Source organism: Cinclus cinclus, chromosome 11, assembly GCF_963662255.1.
Source record: "Cinclus cinclus chromosome 11, bCinCin1.1, whole genome shotgun sequence".
NCBI classification, from domain to species: domain Eukaryota; kingdom Metazoa; phylum Chordata; class Aves; order Passeriformes; family Cinclidae; genus Cinclus; species Cinclus cinclus.
In genome coordinates, this window is record NC_085056.1 from 9,590,984 (window position 1) to 9,594,207 (window position 3,224).

A 3,224-nucleotide genomic window follows, 5' to 3' on the forward strand; every position below is an offset into this window, starting at 1 on the left:
GGTAGAAGACTTCCTTCAGCTAGAGCTGCAGGAAAGGAGCAAGAGTGTCTGAACTCTCCCCATGTTGCAACAAGCTTTGGTGCAACTCTAAATGTGTCTGCAACTCTACCCTGACACCAAAAAGTCCTAAGTGTATCTGACTTCAATTTAATAACACTCTAGAAGCAGAACAAGTTTGAGAAATGTTTGTGCTGGATTTTGTAAGGGTTTGAGGTAAACATTAACGCTTCTTCCCTTTGTCTCTTTGTCTTTGAAGAAGGTAGGTAAAAACCTTTGGCTCTGTTCTGGAAATGTCTTGGGAGAAATGAGTTGAGGGCAGGAAAGGCAAGGGCAGTGTCCTCCTTGACAAGGGCACAGTCTCAAAGTGTACAAGAGAGGTGAAAAAAGTGGCTTGGGAAGGGAATCCAGTTCAGCCATAGGGATCATCAAAAAAGTCCATAGTGTTGGGACAGACCTAGAGTTAAACAGAGAAGCAAGTGGGTGGGATGGACTCTCATGGAACATGGTTGGGTACAGGCTGAGCTGCAGTGCTTCTCAGGCAAGGACTTTCCATCTCGTGGTTAACTCATTACGAACAGGAAAGAAGAGGGAGGTTCTAGAAGTGGCTCTCTATAAGTGGAATTAGACTCAAAGACAGACTTTTTTCAGGACACATTTTGTGACTTAGTGTTTCCCAGGTCAGATGTGAAAGGCTAATGAGAAGGTCAGTCTATTCCCCCAGCTTGTCTGACAAATGTAAGTGATAACCCAGAAAATGTTGCTATTCATGAACAGAAACAGATGTGTTTATAAATGACCTGTGTTAATGTTAAATCGCCAGCCTGAAACTGAACCCAAAGAAGTGTGCATCGGGTTAAGGATTGAAAAAATATTTCTGGTTTTCTGCCAGTGATTTAGTCATTGGAGAATGGATTTACATGGGCAAGAACAAAAGGAGAAGCTGAGCACCAGATGTGCAGAGTTTTGTAGGATTATGCTGCTATTACTACACAATGTAAGATGGTAGATTTGCCAATGTTGCAAAACATGCGTAAGTTGTAGACAAAAAGGAAGCTATTTCAGTAATCAGTAGAAATGTGATTTAGCAAGTTCAGATCTGGAAGGGCCATTGCAAATGTTCTACTATAACTATGTTGGAAACCCCTTCCACATTAAATACAGATGCTGGAGTAGGCTTGTTGGGGCAGTATTGACATAAGAACATAAAAATCTTCAGGGGATGGTTGTTGAGGATTCCTAAAACAGAACTAAAATTACTGCAGTGATCAAAAAGAATGCCCGGCAGACATTAAACTAGAGAATATTTTCAGCACTAGTTCTGATCAGGATAGATCATACATCCCTGAAATAGATTCTGCTATCATGAGAGGGTTGCCAGGTGTTTGTGAAACCAGCACTAACATTTTACAAATACAACCACTTTGTTTTGTGCTTTATTTCGTTGACCATGGTGCAAGACTAATGGTGAAGGTGATTAATGATTTCTGATGAGAATGAGTGTTCTGAGGAGGAGATAAGGCATCTTTTCTTTTGGCATAAGTAAAAATAGTGCTGGCTCATCCAGGTGAGGATTGTCTATAATAATTGACGCTTCTTAAAGTGGAGTTATACCTGGATTGGTACAATTAAAAGATGATTTGCCAAATGCAGCCATTTTTGAAGAAATATCTTTTCAGAATATCATAGCAGAAAAACTGCCTAGAACAGGAAAACACTGAGTGTAAACAAACATGAAATTGTAGAAGACATGAGAAGAATCCAATGGATCATGGGCTCAGGTATTAGTTACTGGTCAGTTCTGTGAATCATGGACTTAAAGTGAGAGATGATTTTAGAAGAACCTAAATTGACCCCTTACCTGATGCAGTCCATAGGGGATTTTGAAGTGTTTCATGTGCATGGAGCTGGATAAGATCTTTGGCCAGATGGTGTCTGATCTCATGGGCAGGATAGGAGTTTACAACTCTGTTTCTCAAGCTTACATCCCTATAGGACACACGTACCCTCTATTCCTGCCTGGGCTGTGGACAGTAGCCTGTGATAGAGTGTGGATGACAGACAGGAAGGAGTGGAAACTGTTCAGGGAGAGTAGTGGGCTTTGCATAGATATGGGCCCATAGCATCTCTTTAGTTAAATTGCTGCAATTGCACCTTGGAACCAACAGAGGAAATAACCAGGGTTTCTAAATAAAACCCCTATGCACTTATATACCGGGGTAATGGTTTTTTTTTCTTTGACACCTAGTGCACTGAAACATGCTACTGAATTTATAATTTCAAGTGATACAAGGGAGCCTGGCCATGAGTAGTGTTGACAGTGTAATTTGATTTTATTGGTATTGTTGGCACTTAATGTGTGGGACATTCTTTTCTGGTTTATTTTTTAATGAGAAACATTCTATCAGACTGTGAAAAGAACATTTTCTGTTGCCCAATGCATAGGCAAAAAGCCTAATTGAACAAACCTCCTGATATTATAAAGAACAGGAAAATAAAACATGTTAAACAATACTTGACTTTTATGTATAAAGCATTGTCTTCAAAAATCTGAGTAGTTTCCATCCATATAAACAAGTTATATAGTAGTAACAAAGTGCATGAAGCAAATTGCTAAATTTAACTAAGGTATTAAAATAAAAAGTACTTTAAAACAATACTTTAACACAGTTTTTTTTGCCATGATTCTATCATGCATCAACACAAAGCAGATCCTGAGGCAACCTGTGCCTTTGACAGTCTTTCTGTATTATTATGTAAATAAATGGAAGTAATGATCAAACTCAAAAGAGGGTGAAAAACATCAAGACAAACCATCCATTTATAACAGAGTTGTATTTAAAAAAAAATAAAAATCAAAGTGCACTGCTGGTACATCTCAATTGAGCCTATCTGGTATGTGAATAGCAGAGGGGCATGATCCAGTCTCCAAAGGTTCCAAGGCTTTGTTTAAGCACCAAGGGAATAAAGAATGATGGCTGTTCTGCTCATAGCACTACTATGACTAGCACGACAATGGAAAAATTGTACCAGAATATATACGTAAACATCTTTTGTATACTGAGGAGGCAAACACTCTTAAATTATCTGATGTGTACAGTACTGGTACTTAGTGTTTTGGTGCCAGTACCAGACTGGTCCAGTAATTAGCATTCAGATCTATTTCTAATTACAGATAAGGCATATAACAAAAAAGTAAATATTTGGTTATTGATATCTCATATGGT